A 23,228-nucleotide genomic window follows, 5' to 3' on the forward strand; every position below is an offset into this window, starting at 1 on the left:
AACTCGAGCCTTGGCATCCGCCACTGCAGGTGCAGCTTAGTCTGATCATGGTGCTATCGCAAAAGCACACAGACGGAGTGATTTATGATCACAGACATTTTTATTATAGCTCTGGAGGTTGGGAAGTCTAAGATTAAGTTGCCTGTAGGCTTGGCGTCTGGTAAGGGGTGGCTTCCTGGTTTGTGGTAGTGTGCTGTGTCCCACATAAGCTGTGTTCTCCAGGGTGGTGATACCGCTCTATCCTCTTTCTCTCTGTTAAATTCCTTGAAGGTCAACCTTCAAGACCCTGCTCAAACATTCTTTGCCCATGAACTTCCTCCTGCTCTTTCTTTCTTCCCTCCCTCCCCAGAAATATCACTCCTTCCTCCAAGGCCTCACACCACTGTGACCCTCTAAGCTCTGCCCTGTGGGTCTTTAGTAGCCAAGTGTCTTCTTTACTTTTATGTTACCTAACAACTCCACAGTGCCCAGCACAGACAGCGGGGTTGGCTGGGGACAAGGGATCCACAGGGTACCTCCTGCCTTTCCACATTCAATGTGACTCCTATTACCAATGAAGACCCCACCATCACAACTGCCCATTGAAACGACCCAAAGGGGAAGGTCTCTTATTGCTACATGGAGGATGCCATTAGTCCTGGCTACACAAGAAAACAGAGATCAGAAAGCATTGTTCAACAATAAGACACAATTGTGGGGGGAGGCAGTTGTTTTTGTTTTTGTCTTCGTTTTTTCAAGTTAGAAACCATGACAAGCGGCTACAGAGATGGCTGAGAGGTTAAGAGCACTGGCTGCTCTTCCAGGGCGTCCAGTTTTAATTCCCAGCACCTACTTGGTAGCTCACACCTGTTTGTAACTCCAGTTCAAGGGAACCGAACATCCCCACACAGACATGCATGCAGGCAAAACAATGCACATAAAAGAAAAATAATTTGAAAGCCTATGACAAACATAATTGAGGTCTACTGTGTCACATCCACATAATCTATCCTTAAACTGTCAGCCGTGCTACACTAGGGTGTCCAGCACATTTACAGGAGACAGGCTTGGGCTCCAGGATGGATATGGTACTTTTCACTGAAGTTTACAACACAGGACATAGTCACTCACTTTCCTTACCCCAGGGTAACTATGTGGAAAGTCCTGCCTGGTTTGGTTTCTCCGTACCCAGAGCCAATCACAGCTATTTGTAACCAACAAAAACAAAAACCAAGACAGGCTGGAAATATGCCCATATAATACCATTTGTATCTGAAATATTTACCTTCTTTCCCTTGCTCCTTTAAAAGGGCAGATTTGTGAATATTAACAGTGTCTTGGATTGTGAGTTTAAGGGATGCATCAGTGCTCCTAACAAAATGGTTGTGGGTGACAAACCGATAATCACTAGGAGCATGTACCAGAAAGAAATACTAGACGATGCCTCTTAACACAGACATCTTTAAGCTATTAATCTCCCCAGTAGAGCTGCTTATAACCCAGAGCACAGTGACACTGCCCACAGTTCACCCCTGACTGCCCGTAAGAAAGGCACATTAAAGAGAACACTTGGTTGGGCACCCTATTTTCCTCAGAGTTACAACTGGTAACATCTTTTATTTTTGTTATTGTGTATATGTGTTCACATGTGTGCAGGGAGGTGTAGGTGTGTGTGTGTGTGTGTGTGTGTGTGTGTGTGTGTGTATGTATGTTTGTATGTATGTATTTATGTAAGAAGGTCAGAAGTCAACAATGGATGCCTTCTTTGCTCTTTGTCCTAAGGTCTGAGACCTGGTCTCTCCCTGAACTTAGAGCTCGATTGGCTGGCTGATAAGTCCGGGGTCCTCCTGGTTCCACATCCCCAGCCCTGGGATTAAAGGCACGCACCATCAAGCCTGGCCCTTTAACATAGATGATGGAGAACATATGAGCACTTTACCATTGAGCCATCTCCCCAGCCCCTATTGTCTAATGTATTTCTAATGCTTTTCTCAGAATCTAATAGAGCTACAGGACCTCTGACCCATTTTAGAAGGTTAAACAGCCTAAAAATAACATTATGAACATAATGAAGCTATCCTTGGATGAGTGTGTGTAGAAAAATGAGTATAGTGTAAACTAGCTTCATATCCAACATACAATGACCCCAGCATTGACCCCTGACAGAACGACTGCGTGCATCAAACAGTCCACTGTGGTCCAGAGTCCCTGCTTCCCTGAGTGCCCATCCTCCTAACAGAGTGTTCTGGGCAATGGAGACCTCAGCTCAGTCACTCAGCCTCTAATCAGAGGGGTTGGTCTAGCTCAGCGATGCCTGACTGAAGTACAATGCAAGCTACATACACAATGATACACTTTCTTACATTTTTACTGAAAACCATAAAGATAGCCAATGTCAAGAATAATTAATATTTTACTTAATCTATCATCATGAAAAACATTACAATTTCAATGTGTAATTAACATTTAAAAATTACTAGTGTCATTGTTTACAGCCTTTCTCATCCCAATAAACCAGCACATATTTTAGACTGTCAGTGTATCTCTTGGGACCAGTGGGGCCATATGCCACTGCACTAGTCTAATTAGCCTCTGATATTTCTCTCAGCACTACGAGATATTCTAATAAAGACAGATTTACAGATCAGGGCACACTTAGAAATTCTTTAAAAAAACAAAACAAACAAACAGGCCCTCCAAAAAACAGTGTTTTCTTCTCATTGCAATACTGTTCTTTTTAACTTAGTGGCTGTGTAAAGTACCAGTTTGTCGGATCTATCACTCTAACCCTGACCCATACTCTCGCCACCACTTTCCTACAAGCCTCCAGGTAAGTTAACATTCGAGACAATGTCTAAGCAAGTGCTGTCTTAATGAAGCATCTTAAAAAAATACTAATAATTAATAATAATAATTGAGAGTTTAATAAGAATGACCAAGAAAATTGTCTGATGACTATGTTATCATCCACATATTAATGATGCTGTGAAATAAAAATTTGCACCTGATTAGCAATCATTTCTCCAAGGACTCAGCATCTACAGAGAGATTCCCCAGGCTCCCCCACCACCGCCACCACACACACTGTATTGTTCATCAGTCCCTTTGTGATCAGAGATCTGCCTCCGCCAGATGGCCGGTCTGGGATAAGGGTGCAATGGGCAATTGCAGAACAAAGAGAAGCCAGCTAGCCTTCCCAGGCACTGAACCTGTGACCCCAACCTCATTAACTCTAAGAAGCAGTTAACCCATCACAAACATGGACTGGCAGGTGCACCACAAAGAAACCCAGGAAATCCGACTGTGGCTGCCACTGGGACACCCAAAGAGAAAAAAAAAGTCACTCCCGATGTATTAGTTAGAATTCCTCAGAGCAAAATGAGATGTATCACTGGTGTACATATACGGAAACACCCCATGGCACCCCACTATTATGTATACTTTATATGTTTTAGGTACCAGTTGAAAATTTAAATTTAAAGTTGAGAATTTAATTTTTTCAAGAACGTCTCAAAAAAAGAAAGAAGGAAAGAAAGAAAGAAAGAAAGAAAGGGAGAAAGAAAGAAAGAAAAAAAGAAAGAAAGAAAGGAAGAAGGAAATTCTGAAGCCAGTGTCTAGACGTCCCTGCTGCCTCGGGGACCCTCGAGAACACCACAGCGACTGATCTAAACTGAAGACCATACATGGCTATGGCTGTGGGATTTGGTGTGGTAAGCTTTCTGTCGCCCGCTAATGGTGATATCAGGATTATGGTGTTTCTTTCCTTTTATCTCCTGCTAGTTGAGGAAAACGCAGGCTAACAATTACTTACGTGAACTTTCAAGGATAACCTACCGACTCCAGCTGTACCTAGACTTAAATAACTACCAAGGGGTCCAAGCCCTAACCCTAACCCTAACCCTAATGCTAACCCCATCCCCAGCCTGTCTCCACATCTGCCTTACTGCCGGGCAAACCTTTACAGTGAGTGAACCTTGCCAATGGGCCTGTGTGTGGTGCTGCTCATTCCTCCCCCAGACCAGTCAGTACCTTGTGATGAAGCTGGTGCTCTTCACTGCCCTCTCAGAAGAACTCTTCACGGCTACTACTGGCTTCTCCATCCTATGTTAACCACCTGTCGTCTGTAGGGAGCCACGGACTTCTGACCTCCCCGAGTGTCACCATTCTCGCTTTGAACACAGCATCCATCCATCCAAGAAGCAAGTGTGTTGAAATTTCCTCTAAGCACAGCCCACACCCCACAGGTTCACAGCTATTTGGAAGGACTGCCGAGGATCCCAGTTTTGATAACGGACACACACATAGAACTTTCTAGAACATAGAAGCTAATGCATATGGTATTGTTCTATTTGGCTTCTACGAGATATGTGGCAGTGCCTCTGCAGCACTGACTGGCTATAAAGCATCTCTCTGAGGCGTTCTTCTGCCTTTCTACTGACATTCTTTAGAGTCAGGCTCCACATATGTACTTCTCACGTGTGTCCAGATTACTCATCTGAGCTGCTTAGCCACTCTCAGACGCTTCAAAGTCTTCAGTGCAAGCAGCTATCAAAAATGACTTAGTGTCTGTCTTTAAGAATTTTCACATCAATAATAAAGGTGGTGAAACGTAATAGAAGCCAGATTTATTATCTCCCTAAACATATAAATTACAGCAACTGGGACCATCCAACAGCTAAGTTTGTTTGCGTTTTGTTTTACGAGACAGGGTTTCTCCGTGTAGCCCTGGCTGTCCTTGAATTTCCTTTGTAGACCAGGTTTGTCTCCAACTCAGACATCCTCCTGCCTCTGCCTCCCAGGGGCTGGGACTAAAGGTGTGGAGCATCATGTCTGGTAGCTAAGTTTCTTGATTCTTACAAAAATTATAACAGTTCATTAGGTACTAAGCATTAGAAAACAAAAGGAATAAATTTGAAAATACACTTTGCGTTGTCGATGTTTTAACGAACACACACATAGGAACTCTCCAGAATATATTAATAAAGATAAAACCTTCATGGCTGAGCGGGTCATGCCAGTGGGCCTGGACCTACACTGATACACAGTTTCATTAGATGTAAAATCATTTTATACGGCTTGGGCGGGGTTTACGCCTGTTTCGTTTTGTTTGAGACAGATCTTCCCAGGCTGCCCTTGAACTCCTGATCCTTCTGCCTTGGTCTCCTGAACACCAGGATTCTGGGCACACCCAGTTTGCAAGTGAATTTTTTCGTAGCCAACCTAAGGACAAAATTAAATGCTTAATAAAAAAAATACCACTATATTTCCATTCAGTTAAAATTAAATATGATTGACAAGCAGAAATACACATAAAATTGGCCTCTCTAGGCATCTGTGGTCTCTCTCATGTCTCTCCTCTCTCCTCCCTCTCTCTCTCTCTCTCTCTCTCTCTCTCTCTCTCTCTCTCTCTCTCCCCACACCCCCATGTTTGCATGTAATGCCAGCATTTGAGAGGTAGAAGCAGGACAATCGGGATTTCAAAGCCCATCTTAATTACACGAAGATCTGACGGCAGGCTAACCTAGGCTACCTGAGACTCGTTCTCAGAAAAGGCAACATTTTAATAAAAGCTTGAACTCAATTAGCTCTCCCTCTTATGTTTTCTGAGGTAGTGTCTCTCACTAGATCTGGAGTTCACCATTTAGGTAGACTTGTGGGCCAACAAGCCCTTAGGACCCCCACTTCCACCCCTTGGGATCCCCACTTCCACCCCTTGGGATCCCCACTTCCACCCCTTGGGACCTCCACTTCTACCCCCTTGGGACCCCCACTTCCACCCCTTGGGACCCCCACTTCCACTGTTAGAACTGGGTTTACATATACATATCACCATGCCCGATCTTTTATGTGGGTGACAGGGATCCAAACTCAGGTCCCCATGCCTGCACAGCAAACACTTTATCCCGGAAGCCATCTTTGAAAGCCATTTTTGCAGCTTCCTCACAATACTTTTAAGAGCAGGAGAGTCCCAGAAACAAAAAGAGTATATTAAAATTAAGTAATTGTTCAAAACTAAGAACCGTTGATTTAGAAGCTGAAATATATACTCAGTATATTATACATGCACAATAGTTGATGGTGGCTTTGTACATGGACTTTCTAAAGTCACTTTTACTGCCTTGTGATTTTGAGACCAATCAATGCACTGTGAAGTACGTCTGTGGCTGTTAAGTCTTCATTTGTGCCTTAACAACAGCCGACACTCGTTTATAATGAAGCCTTTTTATAGTTGCACAGCTATATCGTGTCTCCTCTGAAGATATATTAAACCTTTGAGCACTCAATAAAAATGACCAATTAATCGACTCTATCACAAAAACCTGAGAAATAACTCCAAAATATTTACGTTAAAGACCAGCCAAGTCAAAATGAATTACGGGTTTCCTGGGTAAGCTTTCTTACTTATAAACCAAGTTTCAAATGGACTTCAAACAAGTCCTTTCCAAGGAAGCTATAAACCATGTGCTATACTAGGGAAAGTTTAAATGTTGCACCCACATTTACGGTTCTCTTTAAGAAATGAAACATCTGTAGCCATCAGTGGGAAGGGACCCACACAGAAGAGAAGGGGAATCAAGAAGAGGGGCAGACTTTGGGCTCCAGCAAGACTCAGGTTGAGCCCCCACATTGTCCCTCACTAACTTTGGGAACTTGGGCAAGTTCATAAAAAAGCTCATTGCGTCCTTACTTCAATTATCAAATGGAGACACAAGGCCTCCTGCAGGGGCAGCCTGAGGGCTAAATTAGAGAACACACAAATAGCTTAGTCTGGGACCTTGACCATGAGAAATACTCAGTAAATGTCAATTCTGAAAAAAGAAATGTTTCAGAGACACATAGGTGTGGGGAAGTGGGGAGACAAGGCTCCCTAAGATGTTCTAGGCAAGCACTTTACTATTTGATCCTCTAAGGATGTATTTCTATCTGTAATTTGACATTGAAATGCCAATGACGTTAGGGCTCAGAGGAGAAGTGTTGAGACCCCACCTCAGATTTTTCCTGAGTGCACTTCACCGGCCAATACTTTCCACTGGTGCCGTCATAAATACCAAAGTCCTTTAGTGGATCTCAAGTAGAATCTTTAAAGTGATATGGAAAACATGTGGGAAATCTAAACACTACCTTGAGAGTTTAGAAACATATAATTGGTGCTGGGCATGGTGATGTGCGCCAATAATTCCAGCAGGTGGAAGGCAGAGTCAGAGAACTAGTCTACACAGTAACTCCTTCCCAAAAGACCAGGGCCTGGGGACGCGTCTCAGTGACAGAGTGTTTGGGGAGCATCTGTAGGGTCCTATACCCAGTCCTTAAAGAAAGAAAATTGCACACATACTTATGTGCACGCACGCATGCACGCACACACACTCACTGTATACCAGGTGACAATGCATCTCTTAATCCTAAAACCCTTTTAAGTTTTAACAATGAGGATAAAGATAAACAGCTCCTGGATGCTCTGTTTACATTGATAATTCGCAAAGGATACACACCTGCTGCATCCTTTGACCCTCACAAAATTCCTTCAGGAAAAAGGAAACTTACAAAGGATGTTTTGAACTACTCGCCACCCGAAAAGCTCGTTACAAGGACGGCCACGTTCAAGTGCAGTCCCCCAACTCAAGACGTTGGCTGCTCCTTGTATAGAATGTATCCGGGATGAAGACCTTAACTAGTTTTCTAGGGCTGCTGAATGTCTCAGAGGAGGTCGTGATTCAGGGGCCGAAGCAGCCGGCATGCGATCCGGCGTCTGCCCCTGGCACCGTTGCTCTGGTGGCGGGAGTTGGCAAGTCATTTAATCCCGCTGCGTCTGGATTTCCTTACCTACAAATCGCAACGATAACATCTGCCCTGCGTCTGCACAAGGAGCCTGTGGAAAACAACCACACTCCACCAGTGAAATGTCCCCCTGTCCCTAGTCAGCTACAGGGTGACATCACCCAGACCACCTAAGGCTCCACGGTTCATGAACATGCACATCGACTGTGACTGTAAAAGGTAGGCGCTAGGCTTTCATGTGGGAATGCTCTCCAGTTCTTGATACATAGTAGGTCCTCAGTAAATACTCGGCACAGGGAGCCAGCTGGGCCCGCATTTCTTATTCGTTTGCAATTCGTTTATCACTCAATTATTCTTTCCACCCTTAACTACTGAGTGCCACCCTGCGCCATACTAGAAGCAGACTGCGGCTTGGCTTGGCGTGGAGGCACACACCAGCAATCCCAGCATTCTGGACCTGGGAGCAGGAGGATCAGGGGTTCAAGGCCCTTCTTGGCTACATAACGAGTTCAAAGTCAGCCAGGGCTTAAATGAGACTCTGTCTCAAACCAAACCAAAACAACAACAAAAACAAACAAAACAAACAAACAAACAAAACAAAGACAGGCACACAGATTGCAAAAGCAGGCAACAATCTCAAGTCCTCCTGCTGCACAAGCGTGAGAACTTGAGTCTGGGTCCTCAGCACACACACGGAAAAGCTGGACGTGTGAAGAAAGTGCTGGGGGTGGGGGGATTGCCCTGTCAATCCAGCCCAAATTGGTGAGCTTCATGTTCAATTCTATGAGAGACCCTGTCTCAAAACCCGAGGTAGAGAATGATGGAGGACGTTAAACCGTTAGCCTCCACAAGCTGCACGGCTGAGAACAGAGGGGCACATGGGTACTAACACTCACATGAGTAGTACGCACACACGGAAACGTACATAAAACGGACAAACATTGCTACGAAATTGTATAAGAAGAAAATGTAAAATGCAGCTTTCCCGCCTACCAGTAATAACTTACGGTGTTACAGTGCTTTGTAGTTTATGAAGAACTATATAATTTTGTTTGTACCTAACTCCAATGTCAGCATCGTTTATCTTCCTAGCTCCAGAGTCAACGCTCTGTTTAGACTGAAAAGTCTTGAAAGTCTCTTGACTGTTACAGGTGACTTCCAAACAAAACCTCTGGAGTAAAATTGAAGTAATCAACAGTTAAAAATAAAAAGGTTACACTGCCGGACCCCACCCCTCAGCCACGCACATCTGTGAGTTAGCCTAATGCAACCACATAACCAATTCAAGAGACATTTTTCAAACGTTTCTTTCTGAAACCGGCCTTGAATTTCTTTTTTCTTATAGGCAATTTTCTCTTGGGGGAAAATAAAGCCAAGTAATAAAGGTGACGGCCGAGGTGCCTTCCTTTTGTTGACTCTTTAAAAATTACTCAAAATCCATCCTTGTATTCAGACACACGAATCACAGACAATGCCAAATGACCGCTAGCCATCTTATTATATAATTCAACAACTACCGCGGGTAATTTTTACGGGGGAACATTGATTTAACTGACAATTTAATGAATTGTTCATTTGCCACGAGATATCTACTAAAACCTTTTACTAAAACTGCCTTATCCTTTGTATTCTAACCACTCCCCTGCCACCACCACCACCTCCCCATCACACACACACACACACACACACACACACACACACACACACCCTCCCTCACCAACACCCAATGCCAGATCAGTTTCCCGGCCTGTATTTGTAAAACCATATTAAAATTTCACAACACATGGTCACAGTTACTAGGTTTTCTCCACCCTCCCCCTATACTGAATCAACGTCTTCAAATATACATTTCTCCCTTGAAATCCACAATTCGGAAAACCTTTGAGAGTGTGCGAACATTTCACATAAAATTCAAACGTCTGTTCTTGGCTGATACTCGGTTCTTTTTTTTTTTTTTTTAAAGCCATACTACCCCACCCACTGCATCCAAGGGGTTAGAGGTCCAATCTCGCCACCACAGGGCTCTGCAAGAAAGGGCGGTTATAGCTGCGGGAAAACAGCCGCGATGGGAGAAGATAAGGCGAGCCCATTTCACGCCCCGGTGGCGTGCGGTGCCCGGCTCAAGCCCTGGGAGGGAAACCTTTGTTCGCCTCTGCCATCAAACTGGTAGCTCATCAGAACTGGGGCAACAAGAGTTTGTGCGCATCGGCTCGGCAAAGGTTAAACAAAGCAATGCAGCCTGGAGACTCGGGCTGAGCGTGTCCGCGTCCCAGCTCCTGACTGGAGAGGTCCGGCTCTGCGCTGGGGACCTGGGAACCGGACAAGGCGCGGGAAGGGGCTCGGGGGCTGAGCGGGTCCCACGATCTCCGCAAGTTCCCGGGGTGCAGCCCACCCGCAGGTTCCTCCCGGAGACCCACGGGTGCGCACGCCCCACACAGATCCAAGGAGAGGGGCTGCGCCGCGCTTGGGGTCGTCGTCCCAAGACCTCCGCGGACCGTGCGAGCCCACGCCCGGGGCAAGGTAGGAGTCTCGCGCGGGCCCTGCCCGAGAGAGAAGCCACCCGCTGCCTATTGTCTGTTCCCTCGAACAGTGAGGGGAGCTCACCTGAGGTTTTGCGGAGCGCCACCCTGGAGAGAACGATGGCGAGAGCGCCGCGCGCCCCGGGAACGTCCCAACCCGCCGAGCCTCCGCAGCAGCAGCAGCTCCAGCAGTGCGGCCAGCTCTCAGGCGCCCGCGGCCTCCATTGCTCTCCCCGCTGCCACCACCGCGCGGCACTGCGCGCCCAGCCCCGCGCGCCGTGGTCACATGCTCCGCCCGCGCTCGCCTCGGCCGCTCGGACCCGTGCCCGCCCCGCCCGGGGACCGCCGCGTTGACCGCCGAGCTCGGTCGATGCATCTCAGACAATTTGCACCCCGACTGACTCGAAGCCAGGAGTTAGCCTAGGGCACCGTGTGGGACTTACCAGTGCGGTCTCCACCGCTGCAGGAATGGCCAGAGCGAGAGCTGAACGCAAGGGTCGAGGCGCACCTTGCAAGGAGCAAGGAGCCAAGACTGTCAGTCACCACTTCCTCGGGATGTAGTCCGGGTCCGGGATACTAGCATAAGCCGGTCAGTAACTTGAGTGACCTGGACCATAGAGAGGTTTCACCCAGCACGGTCCAAACGATCAGAATGGACCTGTGACTCCTGAGTCGCTTAAGTGGAAAGACGTCCCTCCAGAGAAAAAGCTGACGGTTGCTTTGCTGCGTCTCAGTGCCTTTGAACACAGTGATATCGGACGTTATTGTCCCCACTCTAATGAAATTAGATATCGACTTTGATATCTTAGGGAGAAAGATTATTTCGTCCTTTTGTGGGTTAGTCGGAAGCAATGAGACTTAGCTTCAAACTTTTTGTCATGGCTACTTCGATAGAAGCGTTGGCAATCACTCCTGCCGGGCCCTTTGGTGCTACACACGCAAAGATACCAAAATTTAGGCTTCTTAGTAATACTGAGGCACATTTCTTCTGTGACTAAAGATGCAGAAAGCCAACCTTAACATATACTCTATAACGAATCAAAGGTGCCAGTGTCCAAAACAGGACCAAAAATTTCAGTGCCGGCAGCGTTTGTGACTCAGAAGTAAGAAACTGATACTGAGTGTCCCGGTGCATGGCAGGTTAATCAACTGAGTTTTTCTGGATACATTTTGTTGTTGTTGTTGTTTTGGTTTTTTTTGTTTTTGTTTTTGTTTTTCCAGACAGGGTTTCTCTGTGGAGCCCTGGCTGTCCTGGAACTCCTTCTGTGGACTAGGCTGGCCTCGAACTCACAGAGAACTGCCTGCCTCTGCCTCCCTAGTGCTGGGATTGAGGAGCGTTGTTTCATTGATCATTGCTTACACATATCCTAAACTATGTCTGCTTTATTCAACATAAGAATGATAATGAGTTTTTAGAACTTTGCTTTAGTAGCACTAGAAATTCCTAGAAGCTCAAAAATCAAACCTGGGCAGAACACAACGGGGATCTTTTTCTTGCTATACCATGCTCTTGACGATTGTGCCAAGTGCACAAGAACCACTCTATAGTAATTCAAATTCATATAGTGTGGGTTCCACTGACTTCATTTTGTAAGACAAATATGGCAACTTACACGCCATTAAATCTTCCAGAGAGTTGGTGCTCATCTTAGAATGTTCTAGTGCTGGACTTTAGGGTATCAGACCTCAAATCAGAAGCTGATAGGAAATCTTGATTATTTTGTGAGCTATTTGCCTTGGCTTTTGACTGTCACATCATATCAATAACAGCTCAGTCCATGGAATAGTCAGCAAGGAGCTGTTAAGTTTACCCTAGAATAACGGAACTTTCAGACCAGATCCTGCACATTAAGGGGGTACGGCTGCAGAGTAGTGGAAACTTTCAACGTGGCTCTATATTAAGCTGTCCTGCTTGAAAGGTGACAGGTGACAGAATGTCTTTCTTCTGACTTCTTGAGCATACTGGTCCATAGTTCATACCAACAAAATATAGAAGGGTAACTGAATATATACAAAAGAATTATACAAGAATAAACTCAAAAGTCATATTAAACATAAAGGTAAGAGCTAAGCCTATCAAATTCTTAGGGGAAAAAAACCCTCACAGTGAAGGTCTGAAGAGGGCAAGCTATAGTCACACTAGTAATATAGGCATAGAACGACATCATTTGGCAATAAAAGGAATGAAGTACCAATTAACACATACACAAGCCTTGTGTGTATGAGGGCTGAGCCTTGAGAACATTACACTGCAAGCAAAGGAAACCAGACACAAAAGAGCACGTACAGCATGACTCCCTTATAGCAAGTGTCCAGATAGGCAAGTCTCCTGCAGTAACCACAGGCCGTGTGAGGAAGGTGAGCTGAGGGAAAACAGAGAGTGGATATTTGGAATGATGAGGATGTGTTCAAATTACGGAACTGGTTCCACAACTATGGATAAGACACCACCGAATCATACAGTACCATCGTATGTATATGGAATATCAGTTACATATCAATAAAGTTGTTAAAATAAAGACATTTTTAAATCTTTTTTTGCGTCCGTTCGTGTGCTGGAATTAGAGCTGGATGGCATGTCCTGCCGTCATCGGTCGGCTCCGTTGTGAGATTCCATGGATCCCAGCGTAGGTCTTCGTGCTTGCATGGTAAGAAGTTTCCTACCTGAGCCATCATTGCAGATCTCCAGATAGAGCTGTTTTCGAATCAAAAGGCATCAGACATATTATTGATAATCTGATTATAGAGATTCCAGGATAAAATATACCAAGTGATAAACATCGCAAACAAATGCACATAGCAGGGCTGGAGAGATGGCTCAGCGGTTAAGGGCACGGGCAGCTCTTCCAGAGGTCCTGAGTTCAATTTCCAGCAACCACATGGTGGCTCACAACCATCTGTGATGGGATCCAATGCCCTCTTCTGGCACACAGGCGCACATGCAAATAGAGCACTCTCATATGTAAAATAAATAAGTCTAAAAACAATACATAACAACATTGAAAGTCTACCTGACAACAGATTTAAGGCAAAACTGAAAATAAAAGAAGTATGCAAGTCTACTTTATAGAAAGACGTGTTTGACTTTGTCTTTGAAACTGCTCTGTTAAGGAGAGAGAGGACGACACAGAAATTGATAGGAAAGCTACCACATGTGTGCCCAACAGACAGAAAACACGCACTCTACAATAAAACCCTGGCAATGTTCACAAAAAAGCTTTAGATAAAAACACAACAAAACTCAACAAGTTGCAAAGGTCAAAATTCATACATGCTATATTCTGTGCCCAAAAGCCAATGGATTAGAAATTTGTGTCAAAATTGTATCTCCGTGGTGGTGTGTTGTTTTGTTTTGTTTGCTTGTTTTTGTTTCTTGCTTTCAGTGCTGAGATGAGAAGCCAGGGTCTTGCATGTGTTATGTCAACAATTCAGCTACATCCCCGGTCTCTTGAACCTTCCTTTTTTTCCTTTGTCTTCTCTCATGCATCCTTGACACAATCCTCCCTCAACTCCTCCCAGTGCTCCCCTACATCCTCTTTTCCCAGATCCACTCCCTTCAGAAGAGAGCAGGCCTCCTAGTGATATCAACTGAACTTGGCATAACAAGATGCAATGAGACCAGGCATGTAACCTCATATCAAGGCTGGATGAGGTAACCCAGTAAGAGAGCACCTGTCCCACGAGCAGGCAGAAGGGTCAGAGACACTTCTACTCCCATTGTTAGGAGTCCGACAAAAACTCCAAGCTAAAGAACCACAGCGTGTATACAAGGGGCCTGCCCTAGATTCATGCAGGCTTTGTGGTTGCTGCTTCTGTGAGCCCCTATGAGCCCTGCTTAGTTGAAACTTCATTTTAAGGAACTTTTGTATTAAAGATTGGCAAAGCATACTTTCCAGTAAATCACCCACATCAATCTTGACTTGTATCTGTTCTGTACCTCTGTTTGAGAGTGTGTGTGCATGCGTGCATGCATGTGTGTGTCTGTGTATTTATGTGTATGTATGTGTATGTGTGTCTGTGTATTTATGTGTATGTATGTGTATGTGTGTGTTGTATATGTGTGTGTTGTATGTATGTGAGGGATGTGTGTTGTGTGTTGTATGTATGGTGTGTGTGTATGCGTTTGTTATGTGTGTTGTGTGAATAGGTGTGTGTGTGTGTGTATCAGAAGCCAGTGAGATAGAAAACAAACATCAAACAATAAAAATAAAAGGTGATTCTTAGGAAACATGCATATAAAAATTGATTACATAGACTAACTAATCTCTTGGCTTATCAGCCAAAAGACACAAAACTTAAATCTTTCACAATGAAACGAGAAATAGCTAAGGATTTCTAAATGGGATAATAATAGATTAAATGGAAGGTTTCCAGGAAGAAATAATCGTGAAACTGAAAGGGGAGGAAATGTGACTGTAGAAGAAATAAAAGAGACCACAGGTTCTTTTTCTCAAGCAGGGACACTGCCCGGTTGACTTGTGTGTCAGCTCCTACCAACTTTAAAGGAACCAACAATTTCCTTGCATGCAAAGCCATTCCAGAACACGGGGAAAGAGCAATTTCACAACTCATTCTAGAAAGCTGGAAAAATTTGAAGTAAAAGCAAGACAGTGTTTCTCACACATGAATGGAAATCTAGGGCCAGTTCTGCTGGTTAGTGTGCATCTTTTTTCTTTTTAATCTTTTCTTTTTCTTTTTCTTTTTTTCGGAGCTGGGGATGGAACCCAGGGCCTTGCGTTTGCTAGGCAAGCGCTCTACCATTGAGCTAAATCCCCAACCCCTTTCTTTTTAATCTTAATAAGGTCTTTAAAAGCAAACCCAGTGGTACCTTAAGAATAAGACAGCCCAGGCAAGGAGAAGTGGTGGTAGCTGTGTAACATGGATGGGTTTGATGTCATTAAATTGTGCACTAAAACATGGCTATTGCTACACTTTGTGTACGACTCATGTTTAGGCGGCCATGTTGGTGAGACTTCATGGGTGTAGCTCCTGACATTTCTAAGAGACACGATCTCACAGAAAACTTCCTGTTCCTCTGGCTTTTACAACCTTTCTGCCCCCTTTCCCAAAAAGCTCTCTGAGCCTTAGGTGCGATGGCGTTTTGTAAACTCAGCTGGCTCCACAATGCTGTATTTTGATTGGTTGTGATTTTTTGTAATGGTCTCCCTCCATCTTAAAGAGAAACTTCCTTGATGAGGAATGAGGTCTACTCTTCCTTGTGGTCTAAGGACAGTTGTTTAGAGTATAGTCGGGGATTACTAATTCAGTAGAGCAGTGGTGCAGGTCTCCTCCAAGACCTAATCTTCATGTACATTACAATACAAAATAACATTCTAAATGTTGTGAGCAGTTCTCCGATGCCTTATCTTTTCTCCGTAAGTCCCGTCAAGGATTACCCTTGTCACAGTGTAAAGCAAGGGACAGGTCAATGGGACAAGCTCCACCCCCGTTCGTCACCATTGTGCAAGCCCAGCTCTGGCAGGAGGGCCCCTGTCCTCTCATTTAGACAGTGTCCTGTGGTCTGGCAGCTCAGAAGTGTCATCCTCAGGGCCCTTTCAGGACTGTTCTCACCGCCCCACCCACAGAGGTGGCTGTGACTCAGAATGTGCAGAGGCCAGGGCAGGTTTCTTAAGAACAGTGTGTGCAGCTTTAGGATGTACCCAAGGAAACCAGCCACCAAAAAAGAAGGCTTTTTTTCTGTGTCAGACCTTTTTTGGCACTAAGACAGAATGGACCACTCTTGAGCACTCTGATCTCAAATCAGCATCCTTCGAGGAGGCCCCAGCTCAGTAGCAATGAATGCTTTTTCTATTCCCAGATCCAACAGCACAGTTTCATAGCTCATTCCGTGGCCAGCCTGAATGGCTCGCCACCCAACCAGCTGCTGTCCTGGCCCTGGAAACAAACACATGCAGGCATCACTCTGCATCACTCTGCTCTGTTTCTGATCCACTCAGAAACGCTACGAGTGGAAGGCCCCCTAGACGTGGACTCTACCTAGGGCACATCCAGACACAGACTAGCAGAACCCTTTTCTAACTGGCTACGAGTGTGTCTGCTTCCCCCGACTGCAGAGCAGTCTCCGGAGTATTAGTTGCTGTTCTTGTTTGTGGGATAAAAGGCCTCAAAGGAACGTAAGGAACTAAGCCTTTTCTTTGGCTCACAGTTTGACAGAGATCAGACAGTGGCAGGGGTCTGAGGCCGTTGGTCACGTGACACGCACAGGCAGGAAGCTGACCCCAGCCCGTGTTCCAGTGCCACCCACATTTACGGACAGTGGTCCCTCGTTTTGCTCTCTATAGAAATTCCCCCCACAGACACAGCCAGGGGTTTGTTTGCACGGTGATTCTAAATCTTTTTAAGTTGACCATCAAGGTTCACATTTACACTTGAGTGGCATCGCATATGGCTGACAAGGCTAAATGTGGCAAGTGACAGACACTGCCCAGGTCTGTTACCCAGTGCAATGATGATCTAGAGCCATTAGACAACAAAACCCAAAGTGGGGGAGGTGCTACAGAGATCAGTCATGGCTGATTGTGGGAATCCTACTGAGATAAGCCTTTAATATGGAACAGGTTTGCTCCCTGCCTCCGGTGGTTATATAAGGCAAGGTGCTCATTGAACTGTTCAAACACACACACACACACACACACACACACACACACACAGTCAATGAAAGGTTTGTGCTTGAATACAGATAGACAGACAGACGGTCAATGAAAGGTTTGTCCTTGAATACAGACAGACACACACGCACACACACACGCACACACACACACACACACACACACACACACATGAAATTATGTTTTCTTCCAGATGTTGGTCCAAAACGTAGTTTTTCCTCCAGAAAGAGAGTTTCCTGTGTACGTCGAGCATCCTTGCACAACCTTGTGCATGGTCCAGGGATCTAATGCCCTTCCTGATGCTTACCCAAGAAATCCCCAGCACTGTGTTTGAGGTAAGCAGCCTTGAGGGTTGAGGAATTGTCTACCAAAGAGCAGGTTTCCTCGCACCTGCTATAGAAGAGACAGATTTGCAAAGCTAAGTGTTGCTAAGCTGTGATGTGAGCCTCCGCGTGACCGCTATCAATCTGGCCCTCTCTATATGCTTCAGGAGCTTGGGAAAAACAGACCAGACCGACACCGACATTCAAACACCTATTCACGCTCCCTATGCTGCTCGCTGTACCAGGAGTAACAGGGGCCTTTACCCCTGACCCAAGATCTCATTTCCTGTCTGCATCATGAAGCATCAGGTGCTGACTCATCACCTCGTCCATACACTCAAACCCCAGACCCACTGTTTTTAGTGTATATTGTTCTAAATTTTATATTATTTTTTATTCTAAATTTCAGCACTTTACATTTTCTTGGAACTTGCCCACTTCGTCCATTATATTAGCGGCTGCCGCTGGCTCCTCCCCCTCCTCCCTTTAGTTCTTTGATGCCTACAGTTACTTCCTCCTTTTTGTTTTAATTTTTTTGTGTGATTTTTGTTTTTAAGCTTATTGTTTTAAAGATCCATTCTTGGTTTTCTTAAACTTACTCTGCATTGTTGATTTTACGATTTCCTACTTCCTGACTTATTTTTAGCAGGCAATGGAGGTTGCTGTGTGTGCATGATGTTTTCTTTTTAACCTTGGGGTAATGTTTACCTGGGCGTGCGTGTCTTTCTGCTAGCACATTTGAAGTTGCGTGTCTTCTGATGACACACCGTCTGCACCCCAGATGCTTCAACATCCATTATCATCAATTCTGAGTCCCAAATAATTTCATTTCTTTTATGATTTCTTTTTTCTTCTTTTGGCTTTTTGAGACTGTAGGCTACACTGGCCTCATACCCCCTACAGCCCTCCTGCTTAGTCTCTTGCATGCTGGAATAGGATTATACACACTGCCCTTCATTTGCTCTCTTGTGAGTTCTTTCACCCACGGGAAATTTATAGACGTTTCACGCTTCCAGATGCTAGAATTTCTCTCTTTTTATTTTAAAATTTTGTGTTCAGAGAAAAATAGACTCAAGCCCTTTGACTCCTAGGTTTCCTCTGTGACTAACGAATGGTCTTATGTTTGTTATTGGGAACTGAGTGTAGGACCTCATACATCTTATCGTTAGACTACTTCCTGCTGACCAGGGGCACCGAGTTCCTTGGGGGCAAGTTTGCTCCTCGCCATCAGGACATCTAATTTCCTCCTTTTCCTTCTCCTCTCCTTCTTCTTTGCCTGTGACTACTTAACAAACCACAACCAACAGCATCCAACCATGAACCAACAACCCACACTTGTGGCCCTAGCACTTATACACCTTCTGAAGAGTTCCCAGAATTCCAATTGTCACTCACAGAAACGCTCTGCAGCTGTCAAAATCATTCACCTGCTAGAGCGCGGGGCAGATCACAGTCAGCTGCTGTGGGCAATCTAAAGTAGACTCCTGTACCTTACTTGGGATTAAGATGAGAACACATCCTTCTATTTCTGTGTTTTTAAAGAAACCAAGATTCTCGCCACAACGTATTTTAGACTGGCCCATTTTCCTGCAACCGTGATGTTATTTTTCCTCATGGTCGTTTTTATGAACCACACTCTCCTCATCCACTCATCTGCAGATGGGCATCCAGGCTAGTTCCACATCCTGCCTATTGTCAACTGTCAGTAGTGCGGGGATAAGCATGGAGTGAGTGTACATTTTGTGGTAAACTAAGAGGCCTTCAGGTCTCTTTCTGTAGGGGTGCACCTGAGTCAAATGTTCTCGCATTTTAGTTTGAGAAGCTCCATTGCGCTGTGCACAGCAGCTGTACAAGCTAACATTCCCACCAGCAGCGTGTAAGGAGTCATCTTTCCCTCATCCTCAGGAGAGCCGCCATGCTTTCTTGATGATATTGTGCTGACTGGGACAAGCAGGAACCTCAGGGACGTTTTACCGTCACATTTCCCTGATGTCTAAGGATGTTGAGCATCTTTCCAAGTACGCATTGCTGTTTACTCTTGTGCGAGCCGCCTGCTCAATTCACTCATCTATTTATCTGGTGGCTGCTTTTGGCTCTCTGTGTTGGATGTTTTCAGTTCTTTATGTTATATTCCCCTACCCTTTCCTCTAATTTCTCCAGTCACCTTGACCTCTCTGGCATTTACGGGTCCTACTGACCCCATCTCACTTTAAAGCAGGATAAGAATACCATCCAGTGGGGTTGGGGATTTAGCTCAGTGGTAGAGCACTTGCCTAGCAAGCGCAAGGCCCTGGGTTCGGTCCCCAGCTCCGGGGGGGCGGGGGGAGAATACCATCCAGTAATAAAACAAGTGCCCAAGGCCACTGATTTTCTATGTTAATTTTGTACCCAGTTGCTTTGCTCAAAGTGACTGAGTTCTCTGATGGAATCTTCACGGTTTTTAAAGACAGGATTCTATTGTTTGCAAACGGGTAATTTGAAGTCTTCCTTTCCTATTTGTATCCTGCTTTTGTCTTATTGCTCTAGCTATGGCTTCCAGCAGGACACAATACTACTTATTCCCTCTACTTTTTTTCTTCTATTATTTTTACAGACACTTCCCATTCTCCAAGCCTTTACCATTCAACTCGGCTCCTTTCTCTTGGGTTTGGTCTTGACTGTATTCCAGAGTTCTGGTCATTGTGGTCATGTCTGTTTGTTCTTCCTTTGCTCAGTCTTTCCTTCATGTAGCCGTCCATCTATATTGCTGAAGCTCTCCCGCACTGCCCCACCTTCTGATGTCATATGAATGACCTCCCCCCAGCTCCTAGGTTGAATTAATCTGCTTCTTTGTATCTTCTTTCAACACATTGAACATTTTTTTTCACCAGAAATATAAGAATCAAGTTGCAGCCACTGGACCGAAGATAGAAGGAAGAAAAGCAGAAGTTACTTCCAGAAGCAGGGCCGCCCCATCCCTATCTCTGACTGGTTCAGGAGGAGGCTGATTGAGCTATGGAGCTCTCTCTAAAGTAGACCATATATGAGACACAAAGAATGTCTTAATAAGTATAGGAAATTAAATTAAGTCCGTATATTTCAGTCCCTTCCACAGGAGACAACTCAAGCTTTGTCCTGTAAATCTAGTCAAGGGCAAGACTGTGTCTCTTTCGTAGAAATTCTCCTTTTTCAGTTGAGTGTAGGAGCGCATGTGCAGGTTTTCCTCGAAGTCCTCCAGGTAACTACAATGAAGTGAGCCAAAGACACTGACCTGAAAGGACTGATGTTAGAGCCAATGGTAGAAAGGCAGTGAGCCACGTGGTCGGATCTTCTAACCGGGGAGGGTATGAGATGTGTGTGGTGAGTTTACAACGAGCTGGGAGGGCGGGTGCATGGGGTAACAGTGATGTCAATCAAAATTATCTACCGTGAGAAGACAGAGTAACCATAGACACGCCAGTGTACCCACTAGGAACTCTGATATAAACTCTTGTATTTTGAACTGAACGTAAAGGAGTTATTTAAAAAGATGGCTGGCATATAAGTTAAAAGATTTCCCCAAGTCTCCTTATGATAAAATTTGATTTGAATAAATTGTTCTTAATTGTAGAATTAAAAATATTACTAATATAAGATTATAAAACATGCTGGAGAAAAGGAGAAAGTAAATTGACTGGTATGTTTATTGGTAAGTCTATAATCAAACTCCATGATTTAAAATTATTTAAGATAAAAGTAAAAACATCTATAAAAAGAACATTCAGTTTTTAAATGATAATCACTTTAAAAAAACTGTAGTATGATGGTTATAAAATAACGAGTTTGAAGGCAACAAATTTATATTACAGCGAACACTAAAAGTGAACATTTAAGAGAGTGTGCCTTGCTGTTGCTTTGGGAGAAAGGGTGGAGACAAATATTTTATCACATGTCTCTATTACAAAACCTTCCAAATGATGTTGTAAATGGTCTTTTTTTTTTTTGTATTTTGCTATAAAACATGAATTTACTCAAAGGAAATAAAATGATAAAATTGTAAAAATGGTGGGAGAGTAAGTCATCCTATACTCAAATACGCAGCAAATTCTTGCAAAGGGAACATCGGGAACATGCAAGGTGCCCTGGTTACTCGGAGGCCTACGCCCCTCAGGGACGTTCACACTGAGCAACTGTGCTAAGCCAGGGGGAAGCTGCCTTGCCTGCCCATGCTGACTTTTAAGTTCTTCCTCAGTCATGATGAGATCTAGTTTTAAAGGAGGATTTTCTTCAAATGTGAGCAGTTGGTATATGGTTAGTATTTGTATCTGACATTTTATTTTGTATTTCTGCTCTTGTCTAGGGGTTGGCACACCTTAAATCCTTTGGAGTTCTAACCTTGAAAGTGGAATTGTAAAAAGCTGTTCTCGGTTTATATGCCAGGGGAGGGTGTTTGCACACTATTCTGAAAGACTGGGTAAGTTATGCAGGACTCAAGGCCACAAATAGGTGTTGTCGGATGCACAGTGGGCTTTTAGCAAAACCACTTTTCTACATTTACTTCATATGCTTTCATATTCTGAAGTTTTAGACTAGTACACTGAAGAATTTAATTAGTAAAAAATACACTCCAAATTTTTGTTTGATTGTTTTACAAAACTCTGAATATATTTTAGCTTAATTCTTAAAAAACTGCATCATGTGGAGAGCCACAAGACAGCCAAGTAAGACCCACATAGATAGACGTGCCTCCCACTGCCGTCCTTCCTGCTTGCACTCATTCATCCAGCGCTCTGTAATGAAGTCACTAGGCGGATTCCCTCTATATCCAGGAAAAGATTTTCAAAGTTGATGAGAATATGAGTAATTTTTCAAACAGGTAACTCAGTTTGTTGATCTCTAATAGGTCTGAACTTTCAGAAATAACAAAAACACCTCAAGAAAAAAGATATGCTATCGGTTGAATTTTTGGTTTTGGAAATTGTAGTCTGAATGAGAAACATATCCCACATCTCAGATCCTTGAGCACTTGGCCCCTGTTGTGAGGGGTGCTGTTTGGGGAGGTGTAAGAGGGGCAGATTTACTGGAGCAAGTGTGTCCCGGGGGGAGGGCTGATGGAGAACACAGGGTCTCCTGACTTCCTGTTTGTTCACTCTCCGCTTCCTGTTGTGTGCTTGCTGTCGCCGCCTTGTGCACTTGGTGGACTCCTGGCTCTCTGGAACCATAAGCTCACTTAAAACCCTTTCTTTCACATAAAAAAAAATAATAATAATAAAAACGAGTTCTGCCAACAGACCAGACGTAAGTAGACTGCCTGTACGAAGGACAGCACACGTGGATTGATGCCACGCGTAAGAGAATCAAATGGGTCATGCTCTGACCTCATCATGCCTTGGGCTCCAAACATAGGCATGAAAACCAAACATGTCTACATAGTGCAAGAGTAGTTACATGCATACAGTGTGGTTCATTAAGGCACAGATTACTACAACATAATGTAAACACGTTAAATTAATTCATGGTATAAACACATTTTAAGGAGTAATTCTAGTTGGGAATAATAAAGATTCACATATCACATCACTTAAGCTATTAATACATATTCTGTTTTTTTCACATATGAAAATATACATAAGGCTCTTTAAAACTAAACATTTTTACATAAATATCCACTGATTTAAATAAAGGCTGACAGAGGTATAATTTGTGTCATTGTTCATGATTCGCAGGAACAAGTACTTCCAATATCTCATTACTCCTGTGTTCTTATGAAAATCCATGTAGAAACTCACTGAAAACCATAATCTGAAAGGTAAGTGAAGACAAAAATTAGAGTCACTCAATATATTAATAAAAACTTAAGTTCAATATTTTTACATTACAGTCTCTAATAAAAACTTGTTTCCCAAATCTCATCATATTTGAGAAGCATCACTCTACTTCTTGAAGAACTGTTGGGCACGTGAAGAAAAAGACAGGAAGAACATGGTTGGTTTGCTCCGTCACAGATGCCCTCGGTGAGCCCGTGTGGTACTGTGGGTGAGAAA

The 23,228-nt window shown here is 44.2% G+C and overlaps 2 protein-coding genes across 11 annotated transcripts in view; both read right to left on the minus strand.

Annotated features, from left to right (window-relative positions):
* The window catches only part of Cracd (capping protein inhibiting regulator of actin dynamics), a 235,361-nt gene extending 224,828 nt beyond the window's left edge, over positions 1–10,533 (minus strand). For 5 of the 6 annotated variants that reach the window (XM_087582457.1, XM_087582458.1, XM_087582456.1 and 2 more), the window contains exon 1: positions 10,360–10,500. The gene's annotated coding sequence lies outside the window, so the exon portion shown is untranslated. 6 annotated transcript variants of the gene reach the window in all.
* A 10,340-nt stretch (positions 10,534–20,873) lies between these two features.
* Positions 20,874–23,228, minus strand: part of Cep135 (centrosomal protein 135) — a 65,121-nt gene continuing 62,766 nt past the window's right edge. For 4 of the 5 annotated variants that reach the window (XM_087582983.1, XM_087582984.1, XM_087582981.1 and 1 more), the window contains exon 26: positions 21,817–22,986. The gene's annotated coding sequence lies outside the window, so the exon portion shown is untranslated. 5 annotated transcript variants of the gene reach the window in all.

Source organism: Rattus norvegicus, chromosome 14 (genome assembly GCF_021556685.1).
Source record: "Rattus norvegicus strain SHRSP/BbbUtx chromosome 14, alternate assembly SHRSP_T2T, whole genome shotgun sequence".
NCBI classification, from domain to species: domain Eukaryota; kingdom Metazoa; phylum Chordata; class Mammalia; order Rodentia; family Muridae; genus Rattus; species Rattus norvegicus.